General features: G+C 40.3%; 1 long non-coding RNA gene across 1 annotated transcript in view; it reads right to left on the bottom strand.

Moving 5' to 3' along the window:
- The window catches only part of LOC102501590 (uncharacterized), a 447,390-nt gene extending 433,785 nt beyond the window's left edge, over positions 1-13,605 (bottom strand). Inside the window, exon 1 of the long non-coding RNA XR_335920.3 lies at positions 13,472-13,605. This is a non-coding gene — a long non-coding RNA (uncharacterized LOC102501590). The remainder of the gene's footprint in view (positions 1-13,471) is intronic.
- Between the last annotated feature and the right edge of the window lie 454 nt (positions 13,606-14,059).

Below are 14,059 nucleotides of genomic sequence, written 5' to 3'. Positions count from 1 at the left end.
AAAAAAAAAAAAGTATGAGGGAACTTTAAAAGGTTCATGGTTTATTTTGGTGCATATATATTTTGGAATTCACACATAGCTTTTTTCATAATACCCATTTTCCACGAAGTTTTTGAAAACCCCATGTATGAGAAGGAAGCAAAAGTCACAGGACCAAACCTATAGGAGATTAAGAAATCAAGTCAACATTCTGTCACTGACTCCATCTGTAACCCACACCATGTCATTTCTCCTCTTTAGAACCAGTTTCCAAATACATCAGTAAAGGGAATGAACTAGATCAATATCCAAGCTTCTTTCAAGCTCTTTAAAAAATAATAATAATAATCCCTCTCAGGAGTGTACTTTCACTTTTCCTTAATAAACCTATTCTCTCAGTGCTCAGTATAGTAAAAAAGCAAGACAGAGGAAGGGAGTTGGGGACAGCAAAGAGCAAGGCTCTAACCACAGTATTGAGAGTCATGGATAGAACCATTACCCAGAAAATAAAATTCAATTCAAATCCATACTTTGATTTCAAGGCCCTATATGGCCTAGGTTGCTCCTTCTGCCTGGAACATCATTGCACCAACTCATCATATGGCTAGTTTACTCTTACACTCTATTTAGGTCTCTGCAGAAATATCATCTCCTCCCTGGACAATATATCTAAGTACGTTACCACTTCCTCTGTCACAGCACCTTACACTCCTCCTTCTTGAACGCAGCATTTTATAATTACTTTTGTTTGTCTGTGTACTGATAACCTTCTCCACTCAACTACATGAGGGTAGGTACTATGTCTGTCTTGTTCACTGATGAGAGGTTTTTCAAAGAGTTCATGGAATGATATACATTGTGATAAAACTATATACATATTTCAACTATTTTTTGCACCCAATCATACTTTAATTCTATCTTTTCACAAAACTGTAAAGTCCTCTCATGTGTGCATATGTGTGTGTGTGTATGTTTATGTTTGTGAACTCTGAACTACTCCTTATGTTAAAACAGAATAACAACCTTGACCCAACTATGGTAGCACATGCTGGTTGACTCTGCCACTTGGCAGGCTGAGGTCACATGGAAGGCCCACATTCAATTTCTGACCTACCCTGAATGTCTGATGTGGTGGCACACATCTATAATCCCAGCTACTCAGGAAGCTGAGGCAGGAGGATCACAACAAGACCTGTTCAATTTTAAAAATAAAATAAAATAAAAAAGAATAGTAATCTAGTAGAAGCCATAAGAACCTAGAACCTTGCTATTCAAAGTGTAGCCTGCAGACCAGCAGCATTTGCACCACCTGGGAGCTTGTTGGAAATGCAGAAGCCTCTGGCCTCACCAGGACCCCTCGCAGGTACTTCTAGGCAGTCCTTAACCCATATGTGGTGGACCCAGATGTTCTATCTGCACTAGGAAACCAAACACGGCTAATTTCTATAGCCCAGGAAAACTTTGGCCTGTGGTTTTCTAGAAGTTCAAGAGTCTAGAGGAAGTCTCAGCTTAGAGGAAGGTTTATCCCTTGCTCAGAGTCAAGAGAAGGCCTCTGCTGCAGATTTATCTGTGACTGCTGGCTGCTGAAGGCTCCTGGTCTCCTTTTACCCCCTAAGATGGCAGAATCCAGCAATTGGGAGTTCAAACTGCAGAGGCCACCTGTTGTTATTGTACAGCCCTCCCCCCAGTATAATTTTCCGTCTTCAGAAGTTATTGGCACCTCCATCTAATCGGGACCTCTCTGCTTGTACGCCCATGCAAACTCTGCAGGGCACAACTTTACTAGTGCCAAGTAATGAAGCAGTCCTGTCCTTCTTCCTTTGAGTGAACCTCTCCTCTCTAGCAATGCTCTAATCTGGTCCAGTCACAGTACCACCTCACACTGGCTACAGGAGTAATTCTAAGTGGTAGGCATATGACCCAAGCTGGAACTCCTTCAGTCCATTCTAAACATTGGGGAATTGTGTGCACACATAAGAACTTTCCCTTTCCTTTTACCCAACCATCTTTTTGTTACTGTACCTCTTGCAGGCTCTCTGAATTTATTTCCTTTTCTCTCTCCCTCTCTCTATCCCTTGCTCTCTCTTAGATCACTACATCTTCTCTCACCAGACTTATTCCTGGAAGAGGTTGAACAGAAATCCCCTATACTCCAGGGCTGAAACAACCTTATTCTAGTAGGTTCCAAGCCCCCTTTCCACCTATCCTTCTAATTCACGTTTCTGGGCACCACTTAAGCATCTCCTGAGGCCATCTCATAGATTCTATCCAACTAATGTGGACTCTAAGGATAGCAGCAAGTTTGTTTTGTTTGTTTCAAAATGAAAGATGTGGGGGGAAATTTCAAGCCTTACAGAAATGAAATTTTTGTTCTCACTATTCACCACAAACTTCAGTGATTAAATTACTACAAACTGTACTTTCTGCCAGTCTGTGCCCAGCTAAAATATGCATGCATTAAACCTCATGGGAGCATACTGATACTTCAACGTTATCTCTGATGGTTTTTAACTCCAGCAGCTGTGTGTCTGAGAAACTGCAAAATATACTGAATTTTTAATAGAATTCTGATTTTTAATAAAAACAAGTAAATCCATAACAAGGAACACACTAATAAACACATTTAAAAAGCTTAGGAAAAGTCTTTAAGTTCCAGAATACTGTCAATTGTGCTTTTTTACAAAATTCAGTTTCTCAATTTTCTCTTCTATTCCTACTTATTCATCATTAAAAGAAAACACTGACATAGATACAAAATACCTCTAAAATCTGTAATATTTTAACTATATTAAAACCTTTAGCAAAAACATTCTTTTTCTACGCTTTCTCTTTTTCTGTCTGCAGAGACAACAAACTAGAAAAGTAAATGTTCTACATTGTTAAATAACCTCCTGGTGAGTACACAGGTTTAGGAAATGCTGAAAACATTGGGTAATAAAAATTCAGGCCAATAACACTACTGAACTCTTCATATAACCATTTTAAATATAAATACTCAAATAAGTGTATGCATTTTCTTTTAGGGAAAAAAAAATAAAGGAAAGAGTTTTGAGAGGGTCAGAATATTCCACCCCAAAGTATGTCACTTTGGCATGAGTTATTTTGAGTTAAAGACAATTAAGAAACAGCAGCCTCAGAAAAAAAAGAAGAAACACTCTCTGCCCTCCCCCATCTGGTAAAAACAAGGCATATATTTCCCTCTGGAAAGGTGACATATTTTCCATTCCTGAAAGTGTTCTTCTTGCCCTACTGGAAAACAACCCTTATCTACATAACAAATGTTACTAAATAATCTTTATTTACCATATGTTTTCCTAGTTATTTTCTCAAAATTTACCTACGTCCCCCCCCCACACACACACACACACATTCCCCTACCAAAAGCCCAAACCTTTTCCCCTTTGTCTAGTTTCTTCTCCATGGGGGTATATAATCCCAGTTCTTTTAGAGTCTTCACTTCTATTCTATGAAGGACCTCCTCTACAAACATAATAAATTGTTTCTCCTGTTTAACTGTCTTTTCTCAGTTTAATTTCTAGTGCTCCAAGAGCAAAACTTAAGAGGATAGTGGATGACCTTTTAGTTTTTATTTTCTCTCCCAACAGTCTCTACATATTATGGATAATCCAGAAAATTAAAGGTATTTAATCCAATTAACTTAATTATTCTGAACTGTAACGGAGGCTGGGGTATAACCTTAAAAAATAAAAATTAAAAAAACAAACAAACAGAAAAAAAACTTTATAATAGGCAGCCTCTCTAGAAGTGGTTCAAGCTACTAAATTATTGGCTCATCAGAAAAGTCATGACATATTCTTCTGTTTCTCTATGTAAAAATATGTCATGACTTCCAATGACCCAAGACAATGTAAAAATATTACTAGTAAAAGTGGGTTGTATTTTATCTGAACAGTCATTTAAACCTTTTCAACAACTCTGCCATAGATCATGAAAGCATATAAATCAATTTCTTTTGATCATGGTTTTAGTAGGCTTATATATTTTTCCCCTAGGTACAAGGAATGAAACAAACTAAATACGAAGAAGAGAAATAAAATCTGAAAGTCAATATAAGGAGAACCCTCATTCAGATAAGCACACTAAACATACAAGGAGGGTAAGGGAAAAAGAGAGTACCTGGTAGCTATTCTCAAATAAAGCCCAGTAATCCAGTCGTTTGTATGCTGAAATGCAATGCTGGAAGCCACATGCCAAACCTGTGTTTGGATCCCTGGGTGGGCCTGAAAACAAGCTAGGTGTTCACCCATGATCCTAAGGAGCTGGATGACTGGGAAAAGGGGATTGTGGAATGATGACGCCTGGAGGATTTTCTCCTGTTTCTCCCACTCTCATGCATTGCACACATACTCTATATTATTTTTTAAATTTATATATATATATTTACTTACATATATAAATTTAAAGGCACATTCCATAGTTAGTTCATCAAATTCCATCAGAGTTTTGTGGTGGAGCTTCTTATCTGTTCTATGCCTAAAGCCTTAAAAATGCTTTCTAGATATTTCATTCCCCATCTAGACATTTTACCTCTTAAATTACACCTGATTAATTTATTAGTGTTGTTAGAATCAGTGGTTCCTGGTCTTAAATGCACTCTAAAATCACCTAGAAAAGAAAAAGAGAACATATCAACATGCACCTCCCCTCTCCCATTCTGATTTGATTTATCTGGATGAGACTAACCCCAGGTGATTCTAACTTGCAGCCAGGGCTGAGGACCACTGAATGGAAAGCAACCCAAACAGATTAAAATTATATAAAGAAGGAATACATTTCTACTAGGAGGCAAGGAATCTCACATTCCAATCTTATAAACAGACATAATATGTTACTTTAAGGATCTCAGATTTTTTTCTATCAAATTTAGAGAAACCCAATTGCATGGGCTGAAATATATTTATTTGCCCATAATGGGGTTTAGAACCTGCAACTGCAACTTTAATCTGAAAAAATTTGTGAAAACATCAGAAGCAGGAAGGTCATTCTCACTTTCTCTCCTTCTCCCATGAACTAGGTCATAACACCTAAGAAAATTTTTCTTTAAAATTTTTTTTTTTTTTATTGCCAGTGGGCAAATGTATTCATTAGAGTGAGAGAGACAGACAGCCCCCGAAGGGGCATGGTCACACCACAATTCCTTTCTCTCCATCCCATCAGGATTGTGGGCATATTGATTTTACTCTTATTATTTATTTATTCTTTTTTTTTCTGCTGCCATTGGGTACATGCACTTTCTAGAGAAAGGAGAGGAGAGACAAAGAGAGAGAGAATGCACCCCCTGTCATTGGGATGTGACCAGGTTGTAATTTTTTTTTCCCTTCCTCTCTATCAGGGTCTTGGGCACACTCACATATATGCCTGCTGCTTGAAAACACACACATGTTTTCAAGCCATAGAGGCAGGGATTCACAGTGCATTCTACCATGTTGGATCTGGCTTTCTATACACAGCACTGAACTGCTGCTGCACTACTGGGCTGGCTCTTAGGAAAGATTTTTGGATTTTCCCCTGAGGAAGGTTGTAATACTGTTATGTGTGAAGTATCTAACCTATCCCTGGAATAAACACACACACACACACACACACACACACACACTCTTATCTCTCTCTGAAGAGAGTCACAGTGATGAATCTGAACTAACAAGACTTGCTATGTTTCCTCAAGTTTATTACCATTAGATCATACATTTTTATCCAATCATACTTCATGACTACCCACTTCATCAGGCCTAACATCAAAATATACAGCTTTACCTTCTTCTTCAAGTCTTCATTTCCTTATGAAGACTCTCATGTCATGTAGAAGTTATATTAAATAAATTTGTATGCTTTTCTTTGCTAATCTGTCTTTTATTACAAGGGCCTCAATCATGGGCCCAGCATGCATGATGAAAAGATATTTCTCCTCCTCTGCTCCTATAATAAGCAAATTTTTAGAAAGAACTGAAGAAGTTCCAACATACTATGTGAAAAGTACAAAAATCATAGAATTAAAGGTAATCTATTTTACTTAGTATTCAAAATATGACAAACATGAAGGGCAGTAGGTGATACGATAGTTATGGTGCTAGACTCCCACATGGCTATCCACAGTTCAAGTCCTGGACCTGACAGCTTCCTTTCTCTCTTTCTCTCTCTCACAAGCACATATGCCCTATAGCAAAATAAATAAATTTTTGTTTGTTTGTTTTTGTTTTTTTGAAGAGATTTATTTTTTTTGCTATAGGGCGCATGCATTCGCCAGAAAAACAGAGAGAGACAGGGAGACAGAAAGCAAGTAATCAACCCCCGCATGGGGGATGGCCACGACACAATCCCTTCTCCTCCACTCTCCTCTCAGGATCTTGGGCACACATCTACCCACACCCAGCATAAGTTTAAGCCACTGGGTGGGTCTGAGACTCGAACCACCGTCAACTACATGGGAGTCCAGCGACATAGCCATTATGCTAACTGCTGGTCACAAAATAAATATATTTTTTAAATTAATAACATTAATAATTCCTAAAAAAAAAAAAAAAAAACTGGGGTTGGCAGGTGGCATGGTGGTTGAGGCAACTCTCTCTCTTTCTTTGGTCAAATTAAAATAAATCAATAAAGTTAAATAAAATAAGTATTTTTAAAAACACCCAAAATATGTTAAACAAAGAACTATGGGACAGGATACATGGAGTTGTGATTTTTATTATTAAGATAGGGGCTAGCTCCACAGCACAGTGGTAATGCACTGCTAAAGAAAGGCTGAACCGGGCTGGAACAGCCATCTTCCAGTAATTAACCAAAATGAACACAAAGGGAAAGAGGAGAGACACCCAAAATATGTTCTCTAGGCCTTTTAGAAAAAGTGGAGTTGCTCCTTTGGCAACATATATGTGAATCTACAAGAAAGGTGATATTGTAGACTTAAGGGAATGGGTAGTGTTCAAAAAAGAATGCCCCACAAATGTTACCATGGCAAAACTGGAAGAGTCTACAGTGTTACCCAGCATGCTGTTGGCATTGTTGTGAACAAACAAGTTAAGGGCAAGATTCTTGCCAAGAAAATTAATATGATTATTGAGCATATTAAGCATTCTAAGAGCAGAGACAGCTTCCTAAAACATGTGAAGGAAAATGACTAGAAAAAGAAAGAAGCCAAAGAGAAAGAGACCTGGGTTCAACTAAAGTGCCAGCCTGCTACACGCAGAGAAGAAAACTTTGTGAGAACCAATGGAAAGGAGCCTGAGCTACTGGAACCTATTTGCTATAAATTCATGGCATGACAGATGTTAAAAATAAACTTAATCTGTAGTCTATAAAAAAAAAAAAAGAAAGAAAGAAAGAAAGAAAGGCTGAATCCACATAGTAACCACAGTTTGAATCCTCAGCCTATTTAGCCTGAAATAGGCTGGCACATTAGTGAAGGTACAAGATCCAGCAGGCTGGAGGAATAGAAGGAGTTCATAGCATGACCAGACCCTATGCAAGGTACTTAACTACCCTCTTTCTCTTGTATATGTGCACATACACCATATCATAAATAAAGAATAAATAAAAGGCACCCCATAGGATAGCAGTTAAGTGCTAAGCATAGGAGGCTGGATCCCACATGGCAGACTATGGTTCAAGTCCTGGTTCCAGCAACTGTGGAGACACAGCAAATATGTATGCGGGTGTGCTCAAGGCCCTGATAGAGAGGTGGGGAAAAAATAGGATTACAATCTGGTCATATCCCAATGATGTCGGGTGCATTCTCTCTCTCCCCCTCTTTCTCTCTCTCCCCTTCTTTCTCTAGAGAGTACATGTACCCAATGGCAGTAGAAAAAAAAAAGAATAAATAAATAATAAGAGTAAAATCAACAGCTAGCATTTGCTGAGTGCCAGTTACTATATTAAGCACTTTTTGTGGGTTACTTCATTGAAAACTTAAAACAGCCCTTTGAAATAGAATTATCCCCATTTTCCAGATGAAGACAGACTCAGAGATGTCAGAACATTTTCTTCAGAGTCACAAAGACAGTGAATGGTAGGACTAAGATTCAAAGCTAGATCTTTTGTTCTCTAGAGTCCATTCTTTCAACCGCCATTACGTTTCACCTATAGCACCCAAGAACCTCCTAAGTACTTGCTACACAAAGTATAGTCCATGGTCCAGCAGCATCAGTCTATTAGAAATACCAACTCTTTCATACCTTCTAGATCCATTAAATAAGAATCAGCATTTTTAAGATCAGCAAGAGATTTATATGTATATTAATGCTCAAAAACACAGGCCTACCTGATTTTTCCACATCAGCTATTGCCTCTCATCAGAGAGAAAAAGAGAGATAGAGACAGGGAGAAAGCACCCCTCAATGAAGTGCATCATGGCACAATCTCTTCTCCTCCACTTCTCCATCCTGTGGGTAGCTATAGCGTTAATATTCACACACACATGTGACCAGCATGTTTTTCAAGCTCATGCGACCTGGACTCAAACTGCAGTTGGCCACATGGGACCAGGCTTCCCTTAACCACTAGGCTACAGGGAAAGCCCCAAATCTATATTCTTAAAAAAAAAAAAAAAAGTTTTTCCATTTCCCCACTTAAAACTGTTAGATGATTTCCCAAATGGCTTCAGCATAGATACAATTCTTTTAAAATACAAGTAATTGAACTGCACATACCATTACCCAAGCTTCTCTGCAGCTTCATCTTTCTACTTCCTCCAACCATTGATTTCATATTCCAGGCACATAGACCTCCTTTCTTCTGATCAAATCCCAATGCCCTCTTTCTTCCTTCTTTCTTCCTTTCCTTCTTTTAAGCTCTTGCTCACCTAGAACATACCACCACTCACTAGCATCACCATCTCCCTGGTAACCACATTCACCACTCTATCACCAGTGCACAGTGCAGTGCCTGTTGCAGAGCTAGCAGCAAAATAAATGTGCTGAATAAAAACATCTTTAGGATGCCAAAGGCATCCACTGTTTCCTTTGTCCATCTCCCCTTTATTCTTGCTGGATCTTTATTCCCAGTTCTCATTCCCCGTCTATTGCATCAACCCTTTTCAGCCACTCACCTCCTTATCAGTAACCTCATAGCTATTGAAGTTGTCAGTTTTAGAAAGAAGCATTGTCTTGTCCATGTGGCCACTGCCCCAGGATTACTCATGAGCTAGATGACAACTGCTTCACTTTGACCCTGAGGCTCCTGGGACAGGCCCAGTTCTTTCTAGAGATGAACAGAAAATTCTACTGGCAGAAACAGGCTGCTTTTCAGCCCAAATTTAATATATAGGTGGAGCCATAGATCAGAGACATGTCGGCAGGCAGTAACAAGCCAAAAGCTTCACTATCTCTCTGCCCACACAAGAGAGTATCACTGTGCTGACAAGACGGGTTATCAAGAGTTGTGGGTAACTTCGTATTTTAAATGTGATGGTCTACGTTGCTACTCTCAGAAAACAAATGGCAAATTCTTTTATAAAGTAGATATCTGCCTCAAGTTTGCTCTGGAGCAAATATGAATTTTCAATAAATCAAGTTTACATTTATAACAAAAGTTAGAGCTACTATTTATCTATTAACTATACTCTATTGAGAGCCTGACAACATGCTCAAAGTATTCAATACTCTTTTTCCTTTATCATCATTTAAGAAGTAGAAGTGCTTATTATCCCAGTTTTAGAGAAGAAACTAAGTGCCAAATAACCTGGCTAGGAGGCATGGCTGGGATTTAAATCATAAGCCTCCAGACAATCACTCTCTATGGCTTCTCTGTTTTGCTACTTGGATCACTTTCTCATCAGAGAAGTCACAGACATGGACATTTCCGAACAGACAGTCCCTTAGAGGATGACCTCAAAGACGAAGGTTTTTCTCTGCAATGTACATGTTGAAAGAAAAGTAACCTACATCTTCTATTTCAAAGGAACATTTCTACATTAAAAGACAAAACCGAAATCCAAGGAAAATATATGGGAACAGAGCTCAAGGGTACTTACGAATGCAATTCCACAAATACATTCCCAGTGTCTGCTAGTGGTCAGGCACTGTGCTATAAGCTGAATGATCAAACTGTCACTTGGGAGCATGCCAGAGGGCACAGAGGGTGATGGGGAAAATTTCTCACATAGTGACTGTTTCAGGAATATTTAACCAATAATTTATAAAACTGTTACTACATTATCTAATTATGCAGAAATAATTTTTCACACAAAATAGGTGAGAGTTACCTGCTCTATTATCTGTGAATACATAACTGAAAGGGTTAGTATGTCTCCTAAAATGAAAGTTTGTACAATTTAAACAACTCATGTATAATCCTGATACATTAAATTAGAGGGTTAGATTTTAACATCTGTGAACACAACACAATGTCAGATACCGTTATCAAGTGTCTGAAGGAACAAAAGAGAAAAGAATATGGGAAGCCAAAACAAGACTAATTTTTGAAATAGAAATAGGGCAGATTAAAGCTGCATGTACATAGAAATAAAGATGGGGACAAAAAATATTTCATAAAGCATTCTACCAAATGTGTACAGGAACGAGGGCAGAGCAAGGACACCAGGAAGAAAAGTGTGACCCTGAAAAGGTCATATACAGACCATACTGTGAGGCTTCCAGAAACCTGCCTCATTGGAGAAAGAGGAAGCTTTTGACACAAGGGCATGAGATGAAGATTGCAGATTTCTTTGTACCTCACTCTGTTCTTTTCTCAAATGAAAAAAAAAATAGATTAATTTTACAGTCCTAATCCATTAAGTACTTTCCATGTATGTGACTTCCACACCCAGAGAGAGATGAGCATAGATAAAAGTTCAAAATTTTGTTGAATTGTTGTTGAATTAATGAATTAGAACCATACCAAAAATAAGAAAAGAACAATTGGTCCTGGCAGGTGGCAAAAAAAAATAAAAAAAGAAAAGAAAAAAATATTAGGGGAGACCATTAACTACACAGTTACACATTTGGTGCTCCTACTAGGTGACTGCTGGTGGAATGAAAATAATCCTGGACTTGGAAATAAGATGCTTGAGTCAGTCTCATCTCTGACACAAACCAAGTGTGTGACCTTGGGTAACCTTTACCACCTAGGCAAGTTTTCCTCATCTCTAAAATATAGGTATTATAAAGCTATATATAGCTAACATTTGTGGAACCTTTACTAGGTGTCAGGAACTGTTCCAAGATCTCTGTCTTAGATTTGATGAACTAAAAGTTTTTTGTAACTCTAACATTACTTTGGTGTCTAACTACAGATGCAATACAGTATACCAGAAACATTCCAAATTTTGCAGTCATAAAGGTTGGGCTCCCATTCAGATCTCTAAAGTAGGGTCTTTTCCTAAGTAGACTGTCAAGGAGAGCAGGTTACAAACCCAGTATTTGTAAGGTGATTTAATTTAAACAAGTTGCTTAACTACCCTACCTTTAGTTTTCTAACCAGTAAAAAGAATATAAAAAGATGGTTATTGGGGACAGCAGGTGGTGTACTGGTTGAGGTGGTGGACTCCCACATGGCCAACTGAGGTTCAAATACTGGACTTGGTGACTTGTTTTCTCTCCCTCTCTCTCTCTCTCTCTCTCTGGCAAGCACATGTGCCCTATAGCAAATTAAAAATAATAATAATAAAATTAAGTAAAATATTATTTTAAAAAATGATGCTATCGCTCATACCCTTTTTTTTTTTTTTGAGAGAGATTTTAGACAGACAGAGAGAGACATAGAGACAGAAAGCGAGAAATCACCCCCCAGAGGGGGATGGTCACACCGCAATCCCTTCTCCTCCATTCTCCTCTCGGGATCTTGGGCACGCACGCACACGCGCCCGGCGTGAGTTTTAAGCCACCGGGTCCGGGACACGAACCGCGGTCGACTACGTGGGAGTCCAGCGACATAGCCATTACGCTAACTGATGGTTCCCTCTCATACACTTTTTTGAAGGATTAATTACAATCACTAAATGTTATATCTATTATCAAGTATATATTGCATTTGCTACTTGCTGTGCAATCATGCACAAACCATCTCAAGTTTTTAGATACAGTATTTTTAAGAGATCATGTGAACATGTTTCACACATTGTGAATCAGCTGTGTTTGAAAGCGTGTACATTCCCTATCTAATACTTGGACTAATATGTACAACAATTTCACATCTAAATACTTGGAAGAGCATATGCAATCAACCAGGAAAAAAAAAAAGAAAAAACAATCTCTCCTAAACTCTAGTTTCAGGTCGCCCCACGTGTTAGCAGAGGCTGACACCGAGAACGCAGGGACACATGGGAGTTGTAGTTTCCATCGAAAGGATTACTCTGCAGAACGGCCTAAAGTGAGACTTCATTTCCCAGGAGACATCCCGTTCTGCCAAATGGCACGCTGGGAGCTGGAGCACCGAGCGGCGGGGTACTAAGAGGCGGGACTCCAACTCCCAGAAGCCTTCGCTGCCGAGGCCACAGCCCTGAAGTGGAGCGGAAGAGGGCTCCTTCAGGTACACCTAGCGTAACTACAGGTGCGAGTAACGGCGCCCTGGGTAGCCCAGGCCCAACCGGGAGCAGACTTTTTCTAAAACAACCATCGAGGCTATTTCCTGCAGTCTCCAGGACATTTCTGAGAGACCCTAAGCAATATTAGTGTTAGGTTTGCAATTGGCAAACTTTCACAAGTTTGACCTTAATTTAGAATTCGGCTCTGGCAGCGTCCTTGGACGACTGGGGCAGGGAGTTTAAGCTTGTGGTTTCCCAGATAACTGCTGTGAGTGGTTGGTCCAGGCTCACAAAGCAAGGTAGATGCAGAACCTAACAGAAAAGGTACAAATCCAGCTCAAATTCCACTAATTTACCTTCTTTTCCCCGCCCCCCTCCCCATACACTGGTATGCCTTAAAAGTCCCCACATATGCTAAAAATAAAAACAGTAAATCACAAAATAGGTGTAAGGAAGTCCAACAGCGCACTAATGAGTTCTCTCACCACGAATTCGATGCTTGTCTTTTTTAAAACACCCACTGTAAAAATTTCTCCCCAAATACGCCTTCTCTGTGTCCTCTTTGCTCCTGCCCAGGGCGCGCGTTCTGCGCCCCTCCCCCCCCCCCACCCCCACCCCCGCCCCTTTGGGAACCCAGAGCAGCGTGTTTTACACAGATAGTGGAGACAGAGACGCCTGCAACTTGTCTGTGGAGCTGACAAGCTGTCCAAAAGTAGTCAGTGCCAACTAGGTCCGAGAACTGGGGCGTCCCTGCCTCCGTTTTCCCACTAATAAAATGCAGTGGAGAAGTGAGGTTAAGGCTGGGGCTGATAGTTGGCAATTGGGGTGGTTGAGTCCCACCCTTGAAAAGGTTCAGGGAACTGAAGGGTTCTCTGGACAGAAGCCTACCGCGCCCTGAGCGGCGCTGGCCCAGTTCCCACCCCACTGGGCCGCCGAGGTACAGACCATGTACGCGAGAAAACCCAGACGCGCGCCTCAGATACTGTTCCACTTGGACTGGCCCCCCGCCCCTACCTTCCAAGATCTTGGCAGCTGGGAATGAAAAGCAGAGGGAGGGAGCGCGGGGCAGGAGCGCCGCCTGGGAGTGTGCCCACTGAGGTACCTGCCTGAGGGACCCAGGAACTGAGGGTAAGAGTCCCGCCGCGGGACGTAGCGGAGCCAGGACTACCATTCCCAGATGGCTTCGCGGTAGGGGCGGGACTCAAGATGGCTACTCGTTTGAGGGATAGTCACAGAAGCCAATAATCGCTGAGGATGCACGTACACCGGACCAATCGCAAGCCACAGTGCCAGTAACTCTGATTCAGGGCGGGAAAGACTGTCTCACAGGAGGGAAGCTGAGGTGAGAATTCCCTTGGAAAGGGGTTTTTGTCACAAATTGTAGTCTTTCGCCTTTTCCAAATGGAAATAGGAACATACTTATTCACACGTGAAGTGAAAGGTTGTGCACATTTTCTTCCTTCTTTCGTCTCAGAACGCGCTTACCGCCTCACAATTCCCCTCTTGACTGGGTTTCCTTTAGTTTCCTTTTCCCACTCTGGATCTCTCTTCTTCCCTAACCCTGTTTTGTTTGCGTCTCTCAGAACACTGACATGCAGTCCC

Source organism: Tupaia chinensis, unplaced genomic scaffold (assembly GCF_000334495.1).
Source record: "Tupaia chinensis unplaced genomic scaffold, TupChi_1.0 Scaffold000569_1, whole genome shotgun sequence".
NCBI classification, from domain to species: domain Eukaryota; kingdom Metazoa; phylum Chordata; class Mammalia; order Scandentia; family Tupaiidae; genus Tupaia; species Tupaia belangeri.
Note: the sequence above shows the minus strand (reverse complement) of the source record. Positions and strands in the feature narration are given on the sequence as shown.